The sequence below is a fragment of the Miniopterus schreibersii genome (genome assembly GCF_964146895.1).
Source record: "Miniopterus schreibersii genome assembly, chromosome: 2".
Classification (NCBI taxonomy): Eukaryota; Metazoa; Chordata; class Mammalia; order Chiroptera; family Miniopteridae; genus Miniopterus; species Miniopterus schreibersii.
Window position 1 is genome coordinate 30,369,424 of NC_138102.1, and position 25,058 is coordinate 30,394,481.

The following is a 25,058-nucleotide window of genomic DNA, read 5'->3' on the forward strand; positions in this document are numbered from 1 at the left end:
GCGGCGATAGTTTCCTAACACATGCAGAAAATGGTGACTATCCTACTTTTGGGTTGGGTAGCAAATAGGCCTTCGGGTGGCTCGAACGGGGACAGAATTGCTCCTGTAGTGCAAGGGACACTAACCTGGGCGCTCCGCTTTTGTTTTTGTTTTTCAGTGGATTTGAGGTTATGTTTGTAATATTTACACTATAGACATACTTGTATGAAGGCAAGTTTTAAGTGTTGTAATGGGAAAGGGTATTTTCTACCCCTGGTGTAAATACAGAGGCATTGATTGGGGAATATTAAAGTACTATATTTATCTGTAATAAAGTATAGCATACCAGGTAGATGAAACCATTTTTAGCGATTAAACTGTGCACCAAGAGCTAAATGTACGCCCTGGCCAGGTGGCTCGGTTGGTTGGAATGTCATCCCATACACCAAAAGTTTGTGAGTTCGATTCCCGGTAAGAGCGCATATCTAGGTTTCGGTTCAATCCCCTGTCATGGTGTGTCCAGAAGGCAACCGATCGATGTTTCTCTCTCTTTCTCTCCCTTCCTCTCTCCCTCGAAAGTTAATTTTAAAAGAAAAAAGAAAAAAAATGCTAAAGATACATTCATTCCTCTCAAGGTTTTTATACTGTAATATATTGATTAATAGAATCTCCTAAAAACAATTCTCTTTTTTCAATATGTTTTTATTGATTTCAGAGAGAGGAAGGGAGAGGGAGAGAGAGAGATAGAAACATCAGTGATGACAGAAAGTCATCGATCCGCTGCCTCCTGCACACCCCCTGCTGGGAATCAAGCCTGCAACCCGGGCATGTGCCCTGACCGGGAATCCAACTGCGATCTCCTGGATCATAGGTCGATGCTCAACCACTGAGCCACGCCGGCCGGGCCTAAAACCAACTCTTCATATGAAATAAACTATATTTTAAAAAACAACCAACCCCCTAAAAAAACTTCCGCATACATTGCTACAAAGCATTAGTTGATAAAATGTGTTAAATGAATGGAAGGTGAGACCTGGCTTCCAGCTCTATTTCTGCTACTGATTGCTCCATGGCCTTTCAGCAAATCCCTCCAAGTTCTGTGCCTCCTCCGCCTCACCCGTAAAGTAATGGGTGGGACTCTAACACATTAAGGTCGCTTTTAACTTGTTCCAGGATTTGAAGCAAAGCCATCAGCATTTTCAGCTGTACAAAGTATTTTGATGAAAGCTTCTATTTTTATGCTGGTATCCCACAGGCAGAGCTCTGAAGACCACTAGAGGGGTCACAGTTAACCTCTCCCCCCACCTTTGGCTGCACCTGACCATTCACCTACCTCCTCCATCAGGAGCCCACACGGGCTTGGAGCTCTGCTGTTGGTTCTCTACCCTTCTTAGCATCAAAATTTAAAAACTCCAATAACTAATAATTTATATATATTGATTAAACCGGGAGCAATGCTCTTGTGTTTTCAACCTTTTATGCATAGTTGTTAAGCAGATCTTTTTTTTTTTTTTTTTTAATGTAAAAGCATTTTCAGGTCTGTGCAATCAGGCCTCCATCTTCTATATAAATATTTCATAAGGGCTCACCATGGGTCTGGAAACATGTTAGGTGGGTGGTGGTCTCTGCCACCAGTTAACTTAGCTCATATTCACTTTGGTGTCCTTGTAGAATTGAGCTTAATTTACTTACTTTACTTTCCCTGCTGTACCCGGAACACATCCTTATTACTTATACCTCTGATTCTGTATTCTGTAGCAAGGAACTGTATGACTGAAAACATCTTTTAGTTGAAAATTGTGCTATTATTTCCTAAGTGCCATTCGTGCTTAATAAAGAGATTAGAGTTTGTGTGTGTGTTTTGTTTTTAAAGCTATGGTGACTGTCTTAAAAAGTCCAAGAACAGTAGGGGAGATAAATGTCATCAAAGGAAAATGCTTATAATCAATTGAAGCCAAACACAAGATTCTTCTTCAGTATATCATTTTTGTTAAGTGGCTTCATTAACACAACATTAAAAGACCAAAAAAAAAAAGTGGTAGAAATTAATGTCTAACTCTAGGGTCCATCAAGTGGAGAAAGGAAAAAACAAAACAAAACAAAAGAAAAAACAGCTACAGGAATTGCTCAAAGCTCACCTTTCCTCCCTGTCTGTGAGTATTTGGTCTCAGTTCTTTATCATTGGGGTAATCTGCATATTACTCAAGATGTGAGAGGTTTCTATAAACAGAACTCCACATTTCTTTGTTTTACGTGTATAATTTAGTGTAGTTTGGATTCCTGTCCATCCCTTTGATGACGTGTCATTTGACTCAGAGAGAAAGCACACAACCCACGGCATCTGAGACACCCAAGTCTGGAACTTTTGGCTCCTTCTGTGACCCCCTGCAAACTGCACAGCTGGTCCTCCACCGTGGCCAGCCATCTGAATGTGGCTTCTTTGGGATATTCATGAAGATTCCTTAAGGTTTAACTTGATTACATGCATCTCATTCTGAAGTGTAGCTTATAAGACATGACAAATCCAAAAATATTATCTCTGAAAGTGTAGCTTATTAGCAGCAAACACAGGTTAGAAGAGAGCAATGATGTAGAGGCAGAAACACTGGTTTCAGCCATTCTCATCTAGAGCCCTTTCATTAGACTGCTCCACGACCCTGACAAGCAGCCCACCCAAGCAGATGCATGCTTATCTACAAGTCTAGAAGCTGCTGTACGGTGAACACACACCACATACACACATTAATTTGTTCACTTATCCGACGTGCATCTATTTAGTGCTTAAGATATGCCAGGCAGTGTAGGGCACTAAGCATCAGAGATGACATGAAAGACAGAATTCCTTCTATTGGGGAGTTCACAGTTCGGTCAGCAACTTAAAAACATTCATGCATGACCCATGGACACAGGTAATAGTGGTGGCGAAGGCCTGGGGCAGGGGATGGGCGCAAGGTAGAAGGGGTCAATGGGGAAAAAGGGGACATCTGTAATACTTTCAACATTAAAATTAAAAAAACAAAATAAAAATTACATAAAAATGTATTGCTTATAAAAAAAAAACTTTCATGAATAACAGTTAGGCAACTGAGATGCATGTATAAGAAGTAGTAACGATTATAACCACTCTGTTTTATTCCTATAGTATATTTTCTTTTTAAAGCATTTATTAGGAGCCTAGTTTTCATCCACTTATATCTTCTGTTACTGTGGGTTGAATTTTTTCCCTTTTAAATCTTTCATTACATATATGCCAACTGCTGGTTAGATGCTAAATTTAGTCTGACTGTTCTTCAGAACATCCTAGGACTTTGCCTTAAGTGCCTGCCTCTGGCCTTAAAGGGCAAATCAAAATGTTTCCAATTGGTTTCCAGCCCACATTACAATGTGTATGTGTATTTGAAAGACTGTTTCTTGGCTATAATTGGTAGTTTTCTTGTAGCTAGTTCTGAGGGAAGAATTGCAGAGAGCCCTAGGTCTGCTAACAGTAGTTAGCACTGAGCTCAAAAACAGCAGGGAAAAAAATGAAGTCTGAGCACCTGGACCTTCGCCAGAGCGACCTGCAAGTTCCAGGCCGCACAAGCATTTCAGACGGGCAGACACCAGGCTCCTCCTGCAGAAACTCAGGTCCCCTGCCTTTTAACTTCCCTCCTTGTAAAAGGGGAGAGAGAAGATAAGGGGCTCCTACCAACTCCCTTAAATATTTCCGATAAAAGTAATGACTGTGTTAATCTCACTGTAACTTGCATGGATTTATTTCTTCATACTGTTGGCTGGCTGTCAGGAAAAGCCCGGGACACACCATTTTCCAGGAGCCGAGTGTCAGAAGTTCAGGCCGTATGTAGCAGTCACACACATATTTATAAAAAATGTCTCCTGGACGTGGCAAAGGCACTATTCCCCATTTCCGAAGAGGAAGCTATGGTTTACTCTGTCAAACAATGAAAATTACACCTTGACGTCTCCTTCTCTCAGGCTTCCTCGCCACACGCCGGGGGGACAGGGTTTTGGCCACAGAAAGCTGCTGAAAGTGGGAAGCATCAGGGCTTGTGTACAAGGCAGTGAGCAAGGCTCACAAGCCTTTGTGTGCAGTGATCGTTACAGACACTGGGAGAGGCAGCCCTGGCCTGGAACGCAGCGCCACTCGCCCCCTAAAGAATGACCAGGAGGGACATACTTTCTTCCTGAGTCACCACCACCTTAAGGACCTGGAGAGAATGAATTAAAGTCATCTGGCTTTTCATCCCCCTGTGCGTTGTTTTTAAGAGTCTCATTTCTTCTAACTTGAAGAACAGATTCCAGAAAAGTGTTTGAAATATGCTCCAGAATTTTTTAAACGGCATTACCAGCCAAGCAGGTACTGTGATTACAACAGTGATTAAGAAGTTTAAATAGTCTGGTTATGCTTAATAAGGTTGCCCTAGCCTTTTATAGGCCCGAATAGAAATGCTTTTAGAGAGCTTGTTGGGCTACAGACCATCATCACCACTGCTTTCCCTGAGGTGTCTTGACTTCAGATTTTCTTGCCTGTTCCTGACATTCTAATGTGGCTACTTCTGAAGTCCACCCACATCATCCCTGACGTGGGAAGACGGGAGGTCTGTGAAGCTCTTTGTTTCATGGTGGGATGCTTTCCATGGTTTAGAGTCATTTTATTTTCCTTAGCTTTTTACTTTGAAACTTTTCAGGTATACACGAAAGGTGAAAGACCAGGACAATGAACTCCCACGTATCTACAATGTGGATTCAACAATGAACATTTCACACATACACACATGCTCTGTGCTTGTACACACACACACACACACACACACACATACACCACAGCTTTGGCTGAAGCATTTGAAAGTAGTTGCAGACCTCAGGAAACATTCTCCCCACATTTTAGCATCTAAGAAGAAGGAATCTCCCTCAAATAAGCATAATACCATTATCGACCTTGAGAAAATTAATGAGAATGTCATGATATATTCAACTGGTCTGTTAAACTTATTTTTTTTATCTTTTAAAATGTTGGATTCAAATAGCACTGTAGCTGCGTTGGTAGGAAATTATAAGTTTCCTTTCCCATCCCCTCCTCCATCCCTCAAAATAACCATCATAAATAGAATATTCTCTATTGGTTAAGAAAAATATTGTATGCATACACTTGCATATAATTGCACGTTTCTTTAAAAATGATCTTTATAGAGGTCACCCTGAGATACACTGTTCTATGTCATGCTTTTTTGGTAAATAATATATCTTGGAAGTCTTTCCTTATTGGTACATTCAGATCTACTTTAAAAAAAAAAAAAAAACCACCACATAATATACCACAGTTTATTTAAATCATCGCCTGCTGGCAAAATTTGATTTTTAATCTACTACACACAATACCTCATGAGCATCTCATGGTTAGTGGCGGAGACAGTGGGGCTCCTCGGATAATTTATGTACTCCCCTGTTTCTCCCAGCCTCGCTTGCCGTTAAGTTGAGGGCAATGGGCCAGAATGGGAATGATGCGTGAAGCGTAAAAGAGAAGATAGAGGCTCCCCACGCTGCACTCCTCTCCTGCTGTTGTGACTGAGGACGTCACAAGTTCCCAAGGGTGTAGCTCAAAGGAGGTGGAGGCTTGGCCAGCCTGAGTCCTCGAGTGACTGTGTGGAGCAGAGCCTCCAGCCGGGGGAGCTTGTTACTGTGAGAAATCAAATTTACATGTTAAGCCAGAAGATTTGGGGGTTGTTTGTTACTGCAAAGTGTACCACCTCTCTTATCTCATACATGATTAACCTCTGGAGCTACTTTTCCAAGTAATACCCTTAAGGTAAATAAATTCCCAGTGGTGGAATTATAGTACTAAAGGGAATGCAGATTTGAAATTTTTGTAGATACTGCCAGATTGCCTTCCAATTTCCTTCTTTTTATTTTCCTGGTTTAAATATGTAACTTCTGCTCCACTCCATTGCCTCCCTTCTCCAGTTCGTTTACATTTTTACTCTGTGATAGGCTGTAAAACCTACAAGAGGCAAACGGATGAAAAAGATTAATACCAACAGGAGCTTTTTGTGTGTGTGTTGTACTTAAAAATACCACCTCTGTAAGTAGCAACTGTTAAGACATTATGTATCACTTTGATGCCAAGTTTTGGAAAGGAATAAGTCACATGCATAAACATGTATCAATGTTCATTAGTGTATCCGCTACTAATACAGGATCCAGTGTACCCAGAACTGGGTCTCTTGAGTTGTGGACCTGAGATCCTAATGTAAAGACAACATATTTTTGCTTCTAGTAGAGAAGATGCCCAAGTATAAGCCACTTAGTCACAGTCAGTTACCTTGCTAATGTAAACCACAGTGTGTATCCAGGGTCTAATAGAAATTTCATCTAGTAAGATTCAGGCAGTAATTCTCTCATGAATTTCATACACTTTACTTCGGTTTCTGTTTTTACTATGTGGGCATGGACTGAGATCGGGAAGCAGTAAGAGGATGTGTTAATAGTTCTGTATAAACAGCAGGAGACATGGGCTTTTTTTCGGTTCACCTCCTACTTACTGAGTATCTCCCCAAATGACTGCTCATTTGCCAAAACTTGTGCTGGAAGCTTTGTAGGAGAATTAGGAAGCACCCAAGATAAAGCTGTTGTTAAAGTAGCAAGCACAGCCAGGTACCTTAATCTTAGTTTTCAGGAGAAACATATTCTTTTTAGGTAAATAAATTTTGTTTATTAAGAAAAATAAAATTTTAGGAAAATGAAGAATTGTTCTAATAGAAAGTGATGGCTCTCCACTAAGCTAGTTCTGTAAACTGTGCTGCCCAGTTTTAAAACAGAGCCTCCTGCCAGACAGAGAGAGACCAATACTGCATGGTGTCACTTATATGTGGAATCTTTTTTAAAAAGTCAAACTCATAGAAACAGAGAGTAGAAACGTGGTTGCCAGAGGCTGGAGGGTGGAAAAATAGGGAGAGGTTGGTAAAAGGATACAAACTTTCAGCTCTAAGATGGATAAGTTCTGAGGATCTAATGTATAATATGGTGACTATAGTCGATAGCACTGTATTGCATAATTGAAATTTACTGAGAGTAGGACTTAAACGTTCTTACCCCTCCCCCCCAAAACGATAAACATGTGAAGTGACAGATGTGTAGATGTGTTAACTGACTCAGTAGGGGAACCCTTTCATAATCTATACATATATCAAAATCATCATAACGTACACTTTAAACATATTACAAGTTTTTTTTGGTCAATTATACCTCAATGAAGCAGGAATTAAAAAAAAAAATTAAAAAAATAGAGCTTCCTGTATCCGAAGCCAGAGGTTCAGATTCAATAAGGACTGGAGTGTGACCCAAGAATTCTTTTTCCCCCCAACGAGCATCAAAGATTACTGACTTACAAATGGCTGATAAGGGCTTGGCGTTTTCTCTTTCATGGGGGTATTTCCTTTTTAAACAGTGCTCAATCTCTTCAGTGAAAGGATGGAAACTCTCTGACATAATTCCAGTTACAGATAAGAAGGAAGAATGGGGTTGAGGGGGTCTGTGTGTATATAGTTTTCCCTGGACAGTAATTCAGAACTGCTTAGGGCTAGAACTAGAACTCAGCTCTCTGTCTCCCTAGATCGAAATGCATGTGTGGTTGTCCACTGCGTCTTGTCCTAATCCTCAAGAACCACCGTTTATGGACAGGCACCTACTCTCTAGGCCTCTTTAATGCCCACTTGGGCCTCGCATATCTGCATATATTATAGATGTTGCAGAATGGAAACTGAGCCAACAGATCAGAGAATTTAAGCAGAGGGGCTGGTGCCTGCCAGCGTGGCTCAGTGGTTGAGTTTCAACCTATGAACCAGAAGGTCACAGTTCTATTCCCGGTCGGGGCACATGCCCGGGTTGCTTGCAGGCTCGATCCCCAGTAGGGAGCAGGCAAGAGGCAGCCGATTAATGACTCTCTCTCATCATTGATGTTTCTCTCTCTCTCTTGCTCTCCCTTCCTCTCTCTGAAATCAATTATACCTCAAAAACATACTTAAACAGAGGGGCTGGCAAAAGAATCAAGTCGGTTTGGAATGAGTGTAATAATGCACCTCTGCTTTATCCTACCTCCCAGCCACCCAGGCCACATGTTGTGGGGCCTCCTGCAGATGCCCTCCTGGGCTTGCCTCCTCCTGGCGGGCCCTCTTCATCCCATCACCAAACTGCAAAGTGCGCTGTGGTATGAACCACACCCACCGAAATCTCCCTGTTTAGTATCTCAGTTCCTCCACCCCCAAATTTCAACTGTCTAATCTGATGAACAGTTTTTAAAGGTTAGAAGGCCTTGCTCAGGAAACACATGGTTTATTTAACTCAGGCCTTCTGAAGACAATGCCCGTTTTTCTTGTTTTTCCTAATAAAACGTCAGCCCATAGCAAGTCGATAGAGAAATATTTTTTTGGCAACAAAAGCCTCTCTGTAACATTCAAATTACGCCTTTTCTGTCCAGATGTAGAATTGGCTTTGGCTGTAGTTCCCCCGAACAGTAAGGACCATGAACACTCTGTTTTTTCTTAGAGGCATTGAAAAGCTGGGAGAGGCTTTTAATTATTTCAGCGAATGCAATCAATAGCTAATGGAGATAACGAAGAAGAGAGAAAATGGAATCCCCTTGTTTTCTTCTAGGCGCTTTCCCTTTCTTTTTGCCAATTTCCACATGCAGGGAAATAACTCACAGGGCTTGCACTCTCGGGACCTGAGCGACGGGAGGTTTAATCAGAGCATTATAAAAACACGTTAGACAAAGACCACATTGCCAGGAAGAGCAGGCTGGACCGGCCAGGGATATCTCCCTCTGCGTGTGGAATCCTGTGGTTTGCAACTCAGTGCAATGCTGAGAATCATCACATCTTCCCTACTTCCTGCGCTGTGCAAAATCTGCAGGTGGTGGCTTCCTGTTCAACCCAAATTATGCAGTATTTGGTATGCAAAGGGGCCCTTTCAAAAATACAGGGCTGTCATAATCACAGCTTTCATGAAAGACAGCTAAAAGTGCATGTCTACTGGTGACGGATGGCGGTGGACTCCAGTTCCTGCTGCTTATTTGCTATCAGTTCTTGAGGAAGCGACTTAACCACCTGGAACCTCAGTTCCTTCATCAATGGAAAGAGGCCTATTAACCCCCACCTTACAAGCTGTTGTGAAGATTAGTGAAGGTATCACATGTAAAAGGGCCTAGAAGGTAATAGGCACTCAATGATCTTTGAACAGAATTTCTACATTTCAAATACTGATCTCAAGACTTGGCTTTGTGATGGGTTTTACTCTTGACCACGAGTAATCCCATGTTGCCGATTTTTTTTTTTTTTTAAGCTGTACTTCTTCTAACGGACATGAAAAGTATTATAGTGACAATGTTTACATATACAGCATTGTTAGATGACTCTAAACGAAGGGGAAAACCATTAGCAATTTTTTCCAGAGTAAGGAAAGAATACACCCTCTTTGCACCTCACTGTTTCGCCTTTATTATTTAAGCCAATGCCAAAATACGCTTTATATAAGGTGCTACTGATTCGGACCCAAAATAAGGTTTTGTTTTTCTGGTTTATATTGTAATAAACCAAGATACATGGTAGCTTTAAAAATATAAAGGAGTACATCGAATATATCGCTGCTAAGGTTCCTGCTCATACGTCAGTGCTCCACATTTGCTAGCTGCAGCCAGAGAGCAAAACTTTTCCTAACACAGGTAAGGACAAATGTAGAGATGTTCACAAACAGCCACTGAGTCCCAGAATTCATGAGATGGGGATGGCTCTGCATCTGGACCGGCTGCAATAGTGTAGTTCTCACAAATTGGTAGAGAATCGGACCATCTTCACAGTCCAGCTAATGGATGTACAAATTCCCCTCTAACCAAATGTCATGGACTGAATTGTGTCCCTTCTCAAATTCATATGTTGGGAGTCCTAACCCGCAGTAGCTCAGAACGTGACCATGTTTGAAGACAGGGTCTTTATAGAGTCATCAAGTTATAGAGTGAGGCCATTAGGCTGGGCCCTAATCCAGTATGACTGGTATCCTTATGAAAAGGGGAAATTAGGACACAGACACGGAAGGAAGAGGTTGTGAAGACACAGGGAGAAGACAGCCATCTACAAGTCAAGAAGGGAGTCCTGGAAAAGATTCTCCGTCCCAGCCTTAGAAGGAAACGATCGTGCCAATGCCCTGTCCTCAGATTCCAGACTCCAGAATTGCGTGAGAACTCATATCTATTGTTTAAGCCACCTGGTCTCTGGTTCTTTGTTACATCAGCTGTAGCCAATTAATACATCAAATATCTCTCCCAGTTAGTTATTGGTCTGAAAGAAATTCCTAGGCTCCTTGTCACCTGCCTCCCATAGCCTATAAAGCCATGTGCTTTAGCCTATATGAGGGAAAAAGATGCTTCAGTGGGAAACTAGACATTATCTGGAGCAGGAGATGACACGTGTTTTTTGTGAGGGGCCAGGTGGCCAGCATTTTAGGCTGTGTGGGCCATAAGATGTCTCTTGTGACTATTCCATCCTGCTGCTGTGGTGCGAAGGGAGCCATGGGGAGGCCGTGTTCCAACAAACCTGCACAGAACGAGAGGAGCGGGCTGGACTTGCGGTTCCCCAGAGCAGAGCACACTGCCGGGCCACCCGACGCACGCCTTCCTGTGCCCTCGAGCTAATGCAGAGCTGCACGAGTTATAGACAACTGACAGCCGTGCGATGTCCAAAGACGCGGAGATCACTCTATCCAGACGCAGGCGTTCTACGGACGTGCTTGCCCCTCGGTGGGAGAAGCTGGGTCACCTCCTTGTTAATGTTCCTGCTCTAACATGGTTGTTCTTCGTGTTCTTTTTTATACTGGTTGCATCTTCCCTGTTGCCTTATTAATGTGTGAAGTGAAATCTTTGGTGTGTGTTCATTTTCACGTCAGTCTGAGAACCATGATCCTATTCTCTTCTACCTGGTTTTGGAAATTATGCTTTAACCCTGGGTGAAGGGGTTATGTTATCCAGGCAGATTAAAATGTTGGCTGTTATGTCCTACGAAAACACCCAGAAGCCCTGGCCGGGGCTGCTCAGTGGTTAGAGCGTCGGCCGGTGCACCGAAGGTTTGTGGGTTTGATTGCCAGTCAAGGGCATGTACTTGGGTTGCAAGTTCGATCCCTGGCCCCAGCTGGAGCACATGCAGGAGGCAACCAATTGATGCCTGTCTCTCATATCGATGTCTTTCTCTTTCCACCCTCCCTCCCTTCTACTCTCTCTAAAAACCAATGGAAAAAATATCCTTGGGTGAGGGTTAACAAAAAATAAAAAAATAAAAAAATAAAAACACTAAGAAGCCCACGTGTATGAGGCGGTGACTAATAAAGTTTCAGTGTAGCAGGCTGTCCCTTGTATTGGGTTGGTGGGTGCCAACCAGGAACCTGGGCAGCCACACAGAGAGATGCAGAGCTTGGCGCAGGGGCCTGGAATTCAACAGATCTTGTCCTGCATTCACTGTTCGTGACCTTGGGCGTCTCCCATGAGCTCTATAGTCCAAAGCTTCTCACCACAAAATGGGCATAATTGCTGTATGTACCACACAAGGGATGGTAGGAATCAAACGAGACAGTGACTATAAAAGATTTGTCATAAAGTGTAGCACGTTCTAAGAGCATGATAAATACCATCAGGTAATTAAATGCAGGCAGTTATTATCATAAAGGCAACAATGAGGACACAGAGAGGGTTTGAGGGGGCCTGTGACACAAGAAGGAAAAATGTTTGCCCTAGCCTTAATTTTATCTGGGTGGCAGCATTACATTTTTCGAGAGGACTGCGAGCAGCAAGTGGAACCATGGCAAAGAGCATAACTTTTTCATATTTCCCAAACTGGAATTTCCTCGCGAATTTTCTGCCAGTGATTCATACTTGCATATTTTATGATAAGTATGTAACAAAAACAGCCAGTCCCAAAGCTATTCCCACAAAGGGTTGTGAGGAGGGACAGGCTGTGCTGCTGCTGGACCCAGCACAGCCAGGGAAGGCCCCAAGTTTGGGTCGCGACGCTGGGCTAAAACGGTGTGGTCTAAGAGGCCAGAAGTTCTGTCGTCTTCAGGGCTGCTTTTCATTTCCTGGCGTACATCTATGCTGACTTTGAGTACATCAAGTCTCAAAACATGTTTTGAATTGGTTACTTATTTTTTATGTATGTATTTGAAGTCATTCTTATTTTTTTAAAGGGTTCTGTTCTAATTATGTTTCAAAATGAAAGCACACACCAAAAGCAAACCCCCTCACATTCACCAAATACGCAGTGAACTGCGGCTACACACAAGGGATACAGGATGAAGGTGACTTAGCCAGTCACCAAGAGGCTTTCAGGCCTCAGAGAAGGCGGGTAAGGACGCTCCTTATTGTAGCCCTAAGGAAGGTGAGGTTGGGCTTCTATTAGGGCTGCGGCTTCTGGGGTAACATCCACCAGAGGCTCCTATACAGCGGCTCTAACGTTTCCCTAGGCCTAGAGGGAAGGACTCTGCGGATGTGTTCCGGGCTGGTGATTAGGGGGAGCAGGGCAAGGAAGCCTCGTTGCCATAGCTCCCTTGTGATTAGCATCATAAGTGAATCACGCTGTGTGTGCGGCTCCATTTCTCGGGGTTCTGTGTTTAGCTCATGCCATGAAGATAATATGCTACTTTTGATCTCACCATGAAAGAGACAGACAGATAGCGGTCATTGTGTTCCACAGGCAAGGGGTATGATACCTGAGCTCTGATGGGGATGAGGCACCAGCTAAGCATCTTCAGGCAGGTCCAGTTAACTCAGCATGAGCTCAAACCCTCACGGTCCTGCCCCTGGCCCAGTGCAGGCTGGAGACGCTGATTGTGAAGTCCTTTTGATTGTAACCCAGTTATATGTGACACAGTTACCTAGTGCAGACACACACACACCCCATACACTCACACATACAATATACAACTAAAACGTTTCATGAAACATTTACCATTACCATAAGTGATGTAACCTGATATTTTGTATATTTTTTATTCTATTTCAGTTTTTTTCAAAAACAGTGTAACTCATTATATTTATTTCACAACTCTTTTCCAACTTCCTATGGGTCAAGTTCCACACTTTGAAAATTACTGGTAGGAGTTTCATGCTTCTCAAAAGGAACTCAGGGTAATATGGGCATTAAGCTAAGGTCATTGAAGCAGTTAACAAAGTGAGAAATATTCTTACATCCACATATTTTACTTCTTAAAATCTTGTTTCATAACAAGTACAGGTTTCTAACAGAGTCTGTGCCTCAGTTTCCTCATTTGTAAAGTGGGGAAATGAACACTACCAACTTCATAGTATTGCTGCAAAGGTTAGATGGGTTAATAAAAGTAGAGTGCTTGAAACAATACCTTTACAGTGAAATTGTTAGCTTTTATTACTATTACTATTGTTATTGCTGTAGTTAGATACAGCAGATTTAGTGAAAGGGTAAAGATACAAACAACTTTAAATGATTATTAATTTTTTTAAAACCATAACTGAGGATGGAAACTTTTGCTTCCTTTCACTTCTCATTTTAGGGCGACCATCAAAAATTGCAATTAACATACATTTTCAAATTATCAGCTCCCATAGGATTTGTCTTAATAATCTTTACCCAGTTACAACTGACACTATTTCCACTAATATATTATTAGCACAATAGGCGAACAAAAAGAATATTGGCAAGCCTTTATTTTAAAGAATCCACAAGTTCCATCTCTATTATGAAGACTTCCTCCAAAGGCTCGGCTAACCCTGTCGCTTGTTTAATTGAACTTTAGGACAGGTAGAGGCTCCGTTCCAGGGCTGGGCTTTGTCACTCACCTGTGGTTTGAGATCTCGGCCTGTGCTTGAACTCTGTCACCTCTGGATACATTCCCATCTTAGGGCGGCTAGAGGGCTAGGGTTGTTACCTGCCCAAGATTTATATCTACGAGGAGCTGAGGAGTTTCCTGGGAAAGGATCACTGGGAAACCAGAAAGAGACGGGACTCATCGGTTTGATTCAAGGCCATGTGCCAAGGCCCAAGAGAAATCTGATTCAGAATGTCACACTCTGCCCCCTCCATAGCCCCTGGCCTAGCCCTCATATGCTCACATTAGAGTCCTGGGCAAGGGGCTGAGATCAAAGCAACATACAAGTTAGAAGAGCAATTTCACCAAAAGCTCTGATGCCTGGTGAGAACACAGGCCTCACTTCAACGCAGAGAACACCTAGGCACGCCCAGCACCAGCCAGGCACTTTGCTGGCCCGCCCCTGGAGGCACAGATGGAACAAGCAGCCACGCTTTCCACGGTGATGGCGCCACCAGGGCCATCTGGTGCAGCAAGCACAGCGGCACTGCCCTGGGCAAGAGTGTCAGCGGGGACACTTCAGTGGGCGCCTCTGCGACTCGGCAACAACGGGCAGCTGTTCCACGGACAACTGGAGCAGAGGGAGGAAACCGGTATCTCCTGCAGTCTAGAGGCATCTGTCCGCGCATATCACACATTCACGGAGCCTGCACTCGCTAAGGGGAATGGAAGGAAGCGTGCAATGGAGGTGGACATGCGAGAGAAATACTGAGCAGTGAGTGGAATCAGGGGCCCATTTACCTCTAGGTTAGTGTGATCCCAGAATCACAAATTATCTTTCCAATGCCGGTGTTTGAGACCCGGGCCCACAGACAGTGCAGTGGATGCTATTCAGGGATCTGTGAACCCAGTCAGAAAACCAAACCAAACCAAACCTGCCTGCATCTTTATTTGCACTAACCTCTGATTGAGACTTGGCATTTTATGAAATGTCAGACAGAGAAAGAAGAGTACCGTATGACCTCTCTTAAGTGTGAAATTAAAAAATTGAAAAAAATCCACAAAAAGTGAACAAACTTAGACACCCAGGACAGATTGGTGGTTGCCAGAATGTGGGGGGCTGGAGGTCGGGGTGGGAGAAATGAATAAAGGAGACCAAAAAAAAAAAAAAGAGGAACATTTTCATTGTCAGGTAGGACTTCCTTCTACCACCCTCTCTGTCACATCAGGACATGGGATCAGCTTGGTCAGGCTGGTCATTCCTAGAGAAATTTGCTTAGCCAGGGAGCAGGCAGGTAACAGGAGCTCTGGCAGCCAGGAGTCATGAGTCAAAGCAGAGATGGGAGCTCCAGACATAAGGATTGGGGACCAACTGGGGAGAGCCCGACAGAGCCTGGGAAACCAGAAGTCAGATAAAGAGAAATGCCGAGGAGCCTGGGGGTGGTAAAGGGGACGGGGCTGCTCCTTACCTGGTCGGTTCCCACGGCCTGGCTCTGGCGCAGCTGACTAGCCTCCAGCTGACTCAGCCCTGGTGAGGCTGCCCTCCCAGGTGAGACCTAACTGATTCCAGACCCGGCGGCCCCACCCTCGTCTGCAAAGGCTTAGCTCATCTTGACATGCACTCATCTCTGAGAATCTGGTTGCCCATTTTTAAGAAGATTGCTTCACAGCCGAGGAGGAATGCTACCCGGCAAAGCTATCATTTAGAACTCAAGGTTAGATAAAGAGCTTCACAGATAAGAAAAAGCTAAAGGGGTTCATCACCACCAGAAAGCACTACAGGAAATGTTGAAGGGTCTTCTTTAAGAAGAAGCTAATGAACAAAAGAATCTGATGAACTAAATAAATCTAGAGACATTGAAGCATGCAAAAGACAATCATATTTCAGAGGAAAGAGGGAAGGGGGGTGGAGGGTGGGAAGAGATTAAGCGAAGAAGTTATATGCATATATGCATAACCCATGGACACAGTCAATAACGGGGTGAAGGCCTGGGAGCGAGGTGGAGGGGGTCAAGGGGGGAAAAATGAGACACCTGTAATACTTTCAACAATAAAGATAAATTATTAATAAATAAATAAAAAGAGGCAGTAAAACAGGAGTTCTTAACCAATTTTTCAGCCAAGGACCCAAAGAGCAATCTAGTGAAGCCCATGGATCGCTTCTAAGAACAGGATTTTAAAAACCATAACATAAAATACATAGGACACCAAAGAAACCAATGATAGTGAAGTAGTTATCACAGGAAGCCAAATACCTTGAAATACAGCTACCAGAATATTAGAATAATTGCAATGTAGTAGTATCCATGTCTCTTTATTAGCCCATTAAGTAGTAAGATCTGCATGTAGCTCAGAAGTAGCGATGAGTGGCAATGACATTTCAAGGTAGTTGCCAAAAGTGCGATGTGCGGTGAAATTAGGGACACTTCCTGCTGGTGATATAGTGACACTTTTAGGGAAAGAATGGTGTGTTTCCCTGCTTCTCATAGAATAGCATGGGGCTTATAGGGGGATTTCATTTAAAAAGCAGCATCCATGGATGCTGCTGATTCACTTAGGAAAGGCAAACATTCCATTTCTCAGTTGAAAACTACTGGAGGAGAGTAGCTGTAGAGCAATATTAAAAATGGCTTGAGCACATTGTTTTGGTTAAGAGTAGGGCTTTGCAGTCAGACCAGCTGCTGCAATCCCAGCTCGGTCATCTTCTCCCTCTGCCACCAGAGGTAAGTTGCTTTACCTCCATTAGCCTCAGTTTCCCCTTCTGTCATAACAACACCCCTTATAGAATTGTTATGAGGAACATGTGAGACCACACTCCGAGGCACCTGGCATATAGCTGAGCACATGCTACATAGTTAATACATCTTATTATTTTATTTTCTATTATTCAGACACTAAGCATACAGGCTTAAATGAGCAAGAGTTTAAGGGGTATAATTTGCTTATAAACTCCTATGGTGGTGTTATACTTAAATGGACTTAACCCAATGCTATGTTAGAGTGTTGGTAACAAAAATATCGGTAAGGATGAGTGGTCTTTAGAAAGAGAGGGAGAGAGTTCAAGGAAGGAAATAGGCTGGTACAGAGGAAGCCTCAGTACATATCCGAGACCCAAGGGGAATGGTTTCACCCTGAATCCTGGGAGAATGGGGAAATATTTGGGGGCAGAGCACAACAAAGCAAAACAGAGGAGGGACTGCGACGGTCACTGGCATAACTGGGAATAGGAGAATTTTATTTTTCAATGAAAATATTTTCCCTGGAAATAGGAAAAGGGATGCCTGTAAAGATAATGCATTAACCATTTCCCTTTATATTCCCTTCAACATATTCAAAGCAGAAAGTGTTTTCATTTGACTTTCCTCAAAACAATTCATACAACTAGAAAAAGTTGGGCATAAAGAGTGGGGAATAAACTGAACAGGCACTTTCTGCTTTGAAGAGCTTACAATTCCTGGTATTTCTAAGGCAAAGCCATCTACAAACATAAGCAGCATTAACATAGGGTGAGGCAGAGTGGGGTTTTTTGTTTGTTTATTTTTATTGTTTGTGTAATCAATAGGATCCTATTTGGACCTAAAATAAACCATTTATTAATTCTGGGGATTTGGTCTGAAGACTTCTTTTCAAATTGAACTTATATGAAGAGACAAAGGGCCCAAAATAGCCAACATGATCTTGAAAGAGAAGAACAAAGTTGGAAGACTGACACTACCCAACTTCAACGCTTACTGTAAAGCCCCAGTAATCAAGACTTGCGGTGCTGGTGAAAGAATGGACCAGTTGACAGTGGAACAGAATAGAGAGCCCAGGAATAGGCCCACATCAGTACAGTAAACTGCAACAGAATGAAGGAAGGACAGTCTTTTCAACAAACGGTGTTGGAACAACTAAACATATTCTTACCACATCCACACGCAAAAATATCATTCTCGACGCAGACATTACACCCTTCACAATAATTAACTCAAGTGGGTTACAGATATAAATGTAAAATGCAAAATTATAAAACTTTTAGAAGATAATAGGAGGCAATCTTGATGACTTTGAGTTTGCCAATGGTGTTTTAGACACACAACCAAGGCACAATTCTGTAAAGAAATGATTGATAAGCTGGACTTGAATAAAATGTTAAAAATCTGCTTTGTAAGACAAACTGTCAAGAGGATGAAAAGACAAGGCACAGACACTCACAAATATTTGTAAAAGACATATCTGAACAAGGACCATTATCCGAAATATGCAAAGAACACTTAAAACTCAACAATAAGAAAATAAACAATCCAATTAAAAATGGTCCAAAATTGGAAAAAGAAAGAAAAATGGTCCAATAACTTTAATGAACACCTCACCAAAGATATACAAATGGCAAATAAGGATAAGAAAAGATATCATATGTTATGAGGAAAATGTAGATTAAAACAGGGAGATACCACTACACAGAATGGTCAAAATCTAGAACACCGACAACATCAAATGCTATTGAGGATGTGGAGAACAGGAATTCTCATTCATTGTTGGTAGGAATGCAAAAATTATACAGCCACTTTGGAAGACAGTTTGGTAGTTTCTTTACAAAACTAAACATATTCTTACCACATGGTCCAGCAACCATGTTCTTTGGCATTTACCCAAAACACTTGAAAACTTATGTCCACACAAAAACCTGCACACAGATCTTTATAGAAGCTTTATGTTGACAAAACTTGGAAGCTACCAAAATGTCCTTCAGTAGGTAACTGGAGAAATAAACTGAGGTACATCAGATGATGGAATATTATTTAGTGCTAAAAAGAAATAAGCTATCAAACCATGAAAGGACATGGAGGAAACTTAAAAGCATATTATTAAGTGAAAGAAACCAATCTGAAAAGGGTACATACTGTATGATTCCAACTATATGACATTCTGGAAAAGGCCAAACTATGGACACAATAAAACGATCAGTGATTGCAAGCGGTAGAAAGGTAGGGATGAATTCGTGGAGCACAGCTGATTTTTAGAGCAGCAAAAACACTCTATGATGCCATGATGGGTACATGTCATTATACATTTGTCCAAACCCATAGAATTGCAACACTAAGGGGGAACCCTAATGTGAACTATGGACTCTGGGTCATAATGATGTATCAGTGTAGGTTCATTGATGTAACAAATGTACCACCCTGGTGGTGACTGTTGATAGTGAGGTTGGCTATGTATGTGTGGGGACAGTGGTTATATGGGAACTCTCTGTATGTTTTCCTCAAATTTGCTGTCCTAAAACTACTCCAAAAAATAAGTTTTATTTTTTAAAAAGCAACATAACCTACTTTTTCTTCTAGATCATTGTCCTTGAGATTTCCCTATTTCTGTCCTTGGTTTTAATATTCTTATAATCATTCACGCTCAAAACTATAGTAAAAAAATAGCACAAGGAAGCAAACACACAACTCCAAAATGTGGGACCTCCAACAGCCAAGCAATGGGATTTTTACACAAGTCCACGATATGGACAAACAAACATAAAACCCAGGGGAGATGGCTCCAGATGACACATGACTTACAATCATAGCAAGTAAACATAATGTAATGACTTTGTTTGTACCCTGATTGGAACAACCCAAGTGTAAAAGGACATTTTTAAGACAGTTGAGGAAACTTCTTATGGTCTGGGCTTTAGGTGATTCAAGAGACTCTTGTTAATTCCGTGGGGTGTAATAACAGCTCTACAGTCATGTAAGGGAATCAGCATGCTTGTTGGAGATTTGGAAGTATAGTGACATGCTTTTCGGGATTTCTTATAAAATACTTGAGCAAAGAAAAATGTAGTTTAGCTAAAACAAATATGACAAAATCTCAATAATTATTAAATTTGTGGAATGAAAATGGGAGTTCGTGACACTATTCTCTTTTTGAGTATATATAAAAATTATATAATAAAAAATGTTTTAAATACTTTGATTTCTCTTCTCTTTTCAACCATTTCCAGTATTCTATCAAATTCGATGCCCTGAAAACCTGGCAGACTGTCCTCACCTTTCCTCTTTTACTCCTGTGCCCCAGTACTGTCCCTCCTGACTTGTCTGGGCTACTGGAGGCCCTGAACCAACTGGTGTCCCTCCCCTGCCAGGTACCTCTGCCTGAGAACCCAGCAAGGACCAGCCACAATCTCCTCTCTTTCCTCTTCAAAAGAATAAACTCAAATCTAAAACTCAGGCAAACAAACAGAAACTTATTTTCTATGTGCTCTGGGTTTCTGAAAGATAAAAGACGCCTGTATTTGTATGTAGGATCTGGTCCTTATTTAAACAAAATATGTAGTAGGCAATTAGATGGGCGTGAGCAGGGTAGAGGCGATGGGCCAGGTGCAGGGAGTCACAGGACAGAGAGCCCCAGGTGCCCAGCAATGGGCAGAACTACAAGCCCTTGCACGACCGCTCCCTTAAGCATTAACCCCTGCACATGACATCTAGGCCTCAGCTGTGTTTCAGCTCCAGGCCCAGAGAAGCAGCAAAACCGTGGCTGACATCAGGACCAGCTGCAATGACTAATGATCCCCTTCCCTGGTGCTGACTCACCAGTGGAGACCACTACCCTGAAAGGACACACTGGGAAAGCTGGTGAATAGTCTATTGAGATCTTCCCTTGAGACCTCAGATATAAGCCCCCAGGACGAAGGACTCGGGGGGGGGGGGGGGGGCTCTCTCTAGGGAGCTTGCTGGCAGCTTTCCCCACCCCCTTCTTTCCCCAGGGCTCCCCCGCAGCATGCCCAAAACTCCCCTCCCTCTTTCATCCCTTAAGGCGAGTATCTCTCTTTCCTAAGGTCCGAGGGCCCTTATTCTGCTGGAAATTGTTTCCTGAGACCGTTTCTTCTAAGGCTCACTTCTCCTATCTCTGAGACTTTCTAAATAAACTTTCCTTATCATTTGAGCCTTGGCTCTGAATTCTTCTCTTAGCCAGAGCTCAAGACCTGAGGTTAACACCTGGTGCCACTTTTCCACCACTAACAAAATATTGTGGCCTTAACCTCAAAAAGCAATATGTCTCTTTGAACTTTCTGTTTCTCACCTTTGAATTCTCGAGTTTGTTCGCAAAATGAAGAGCTGAATAATTGTGCTTGGATCAGTGTCAGAGTCACCACAGGCCAAGCCCCCTTTCGGGCTCTTAGTGGCAGCTTTTTACTTGCTCCCAGTTGTTGATGGGAATTCTCCAGCCTGGCTGCTGCTGTATCTCTGAAGGCAGCCTGCAGGAGGAGTCACCTTGCGAGGTGGATGGAGGGTTTCAAAGGCTCTCTTTGCGTCAAGCTGGAAACGTGAATTTCTCCCCAGATTTTTCTAGGACTGGCTCCCACGCCGTTATGGTCAACAACTGTTATCAATGTGATTATTTCTCCCCCGTAAAATCATTTCAGGGTGTGGCTCTGCCTCAGCCGTGGCTTGTGCCAGGGGCTGGACTTGTGCTTGCAGGTGGCTCTCCATGAAGGGCCCCGCACCTTCCATGTGCTGGCAAGGGGAAAGCCCTGTGCCCAGATTAGATTTCCAGGAGCACCTGAGCTCGGCCCACGCACCTGCAAGGAATTAATGTTTTCCACATGGACTCACGAGGATCACCTACCTGCATCTGTGACCGTGTGTTGATAACAAGTGGCAAAAGTGCCTCCCGCCTGGACTGCGGATCCTAGAGAAAGAGGAGCTTTACCTGTACGGGGTTGTGTCTCCAAGACAACACGTAAAGAGAAAATTGAGAAGAATCATGCCACTAGTTGTTAGGGGAACTCTTTTTCAAAAAACAATTTGTCAACATTTTGTAGTCTAAAATATATTTTGTCTTGGATTCCTAACTATCAAGGTGTCGACATGAATATTTCAGAAACAGATATACAGAGAAAGTAAGGGAACCGTATTTAAGGTCAGGACACAGAATGAGGAGTTTCCAACCGCTGTAGAAAAGTCAGGTCTGGACCTGCCCTCTTATATTCGCGCTACATTCCACCTGTCCCCCGAGGCAGGAGTTTCAGGCTGGTCCTGTCACAGCCCCCGCTCCACCCATCTTTCGGGTCTTTTCTCTGATTCGCTTTTGTTGCTTGCCGGAGTTAACTGCTGTCTCTTTTTCATAGATCTGGCTGTGTCGCCCTGTCTGAGGTAGCTGATGGGTGGCCTCTGTGCCAACTGACAGGCTGGCCAGCTCAGCAGAGCAAAGTGCTAATTGAAAGGCGCCGTCATCACCCAGGGCTCTCAGTCGCCTCCTCTGGGTGGCTGAAGCTCCTGACAATGTTATCAGCCAAGGCTGCAGGCCCAGATTGGAGAACTGGGGACATGCAAGCCACCGTCTTCATGTTGGCAAGGGGGCCTGGCATTCATTGCAAAGCCAGGAGGTTGGCACGTGCCCGAGGCCTCAAAGAAACCTGGCATTTTCACTTGTGATCCGATTCTGATAGCTCCCTGGGTCGACGAAAACACTTTGATCGTCACCTGTATCTTTCTGCTGAATCGTTTACTGAAGGGACTGGGTTTGTCTGCTTACATAATTTAGGGGAAAGTTAAAAGAAGTTCTCTGTGCATTACTAGTGGGCTCCCGACTCTTGTTTGGCCTCTAAAAGAAAGGCTTTGAAAGGCACTAAGAAGGAAAGGTTTAAAGTAGCCCCCCTGCCCGAGGAGGGTAGATGCCAGCCAAGCAAAGGGCAGGTCAGAGGGGTCACTGGAGATAATAGAATTTCAGAAACATTGTAAAGGGGCTGTCAGGCCTGGACACGCTGAGAGGGGAATGAGCGCGGCTCCCAACAATTTGATGTCCAGGAGTAATGAAATGATGAGTCTATTTCACACAATGGACCTGTCAAGAAAAATAGTGTCGCTTCAGAGGAACTTTGGAAAGCTCTCTTTAGTGGCCCTCAAAGTATCCATTTTCAGGTGCTAAGTGGTAATTAAAGTTAGGAAGCTAGAGTAGCATTCAGTGAAATTAGATCATGTCAAAGACCACAGAGGGGTCAGGATTAGCGTTTACTCCCATGGATGGAGCATTCCAACCAAGCTGATGTTTATAATACTGGATGTTTAGGTTGAAAAGAGGAATGCATCTTCTTATTTCGTCAAAATGTTCTGTGCTTATGGGCTGAAAAAGTCTCCTTTGAAGGAAGTGTCAGCTTTATGTTTATCTTTCAAACTCAGAGAAATGGTTTATTGTTGCAAACAATTATTCTCTCATTAAATCTTTCATTTTTTTCTTAGAGTTCAATTGCAGAAATTTTTTTCCTCCACCTGAATTAATACGCTTGTTTTATTTGATAAAGTCACATAACTTATATTAATTCATAATATCTCTCCTTTTTTTGGCCATGGTTTTATGAAGCTAAGAACTGTTATAATCAAGCATTGGAATAGTGCAATTATATCTCACCCTCTTCTTTAATTGAGCTTTACTGTGTTTCTCTTATTTTAATCATTTTACTCTGTGTGCACTCCTTTTGAATATTTGTTTCAGAAAATAATTGAAAATAGGTGAACTAAACTAATCAATAAGTAAAATAATTAAATAGTGATAAACCAATACAAATTAAACTTTGGCAAGAAAGTGGGTTAGGCTAGGTCCTGCCCCTGAGGCTCTGCTAATGGGAGAATGGGTCCCAGGGGCCAGTGGGCCAGGACGGGTGTTGACGGGAAGGTTGTTTGTTTTATCAGAGTCAGAGAGATGAAAGCCAGAGGCAGGAGGAGAGCTGAGGTCACAGACTAAGAGAAGGTGGATCATGCATCAAATTGGAATGACAAGGAAAGACATAAACAGAGATTAGACCAAGAGAGCAGTAGCAAAGGAGGTTGGAAAAATGGAACAAGAAGCCAGGTGCAGGCTAAGTGACATTTGACAGTTTGGGAACTAAATCTTCCAATGTTAGGCATCCAGTTGGGTATTTCTTTTATATAAACCAGGACAGATAACATCTGCATAATATCCTTATGCTGACTGGTCAGAGGATGGGGCTGACTGGAGGGATAAACAAGGGGCTAGAGTGGCTGCACATGCCCCCGTCCTGTGAGCAGACTGACTGCGTGGACCAGGCCGGGCACACTCCATCTACTGGAGCCACCAGTTAGCTTCAGCCTGGGGTGCCGTGGAAGTGGGATGCTCCGAGTTGCCAGGAATATAATTTTCATAGGAATGCTCCAAATTAATATTACATGTTGCCTTGTGCAGGCCAAAAAAACAAACAAACAAACAAAAACTCTGAACAATAAAAACACATGTGTGGACTGAATATGGCCCCTGGGCCACCAGTTTGCATTTCTAAATTGCAGAGCTGTGTTTTAGGGTTGGAAGAAGCCAAATTTCAGACTGGTCTCTGCCACTTGCTGGCTATTGACCTTGGGCAAGAACCATGGGGGCCCCTGGCCACCTTGGAATCCTCATTTGTATCCGTCTCTTAGTGTTTTATCAGCACAATTAGGTGCTTCTCCCTATGTTTATGTCCTATTTGCCCAAGTGTATTTTGAGGTCTGGGAGGTCAAGTACTATGGTTTACATTTCTTTGAGTCTCCCTTTCACACAACACTATAACTAACACATAATAAAAGCTTAACACATATTTTTTGCTTAATGGATATCTGTTTAAATTGCCAAAAGGTATAAAGCTATTCATTTTAATATCCTTTGTAACTTATCTTCTCCTACTCTATAGCACCAGAACTCAGACTTTTGAACAAAAGTCCCCTGTAATTTTTTCTTTTTTTTTTTAAAGGATTACAAAATGATTGGTTTTGAGGGCCATCTTTTTTTTTTTTTTTAAAGATATATATCTTTATTGATTTCAGAGAGAGGAAGGGTGAGGGAGAGAGAGAGAGACAGAAACATCAAGGATGAGAGAGAGTCATCGATTGCCCGTCTCCTGCACGCCCCCGACTGGGGATCTGGGGATCGAGCCGGCAACCCAGGCATGTGCCCCGACCGGCAATCGAACCTCGATGTCCCAGATCCTAGGCTGATGCTCAACCGCTGAGTCACACCTGGCCGGGCTTCTCCTCATTTTTAACTTCTCATGTTCTAATTAGATTATTTTCTTAAATAACTACACGCTGTACATTTTGCTACTTTTTAAATGATAACAAATAAAATACTGAATTGTAAAACCCTGTCTTATTTTAATAAAAATAAATGGATACAACCTTCTGTGTTGTCATATTCAAGGGTAATAGAATATATCTCTCAAGACCCAATCCCAAGACTTAAGGTAAAGAATACCTGGCAAGTTTTTTCAGGTATACAGATGCTTCTTATTTTTCTCCTAATTTAGA